Here is a 215-nt window from a genome sequence, read left to right on the forward strand (position 1 = left end):
CCTTACACATTCATATACATTTTGACATACTTTTACTAATGGAATTCATATATCTTACTTACATAATTCTTCACGTTACGTGTACCGGCAACTTGATTATACCATTAAGTGCCTATTTCAACCTTTCTAAGCAATTTTAATCCAAATCCATCTTATATTTTCATAACATTAACCATATATATATGTATACATATGTGGCAGCAACAATCATTCCC

Source organism: Theobroma umbraticum, unplaced genomic scaffold, assembly GCF_002168275.2.
Source record: "Theobroma umbraticum cultivar Fairchild unplaced genomic scaffold, ASM216827v3 scaffold_69.0, whole genome shotgun sequence".
NCBI lineage: Eukaryota > Viridiplantae > Streptophyta > Magnoliopsida > Malvales > Malvaceae > Theobroma > Theobroma umbraticum.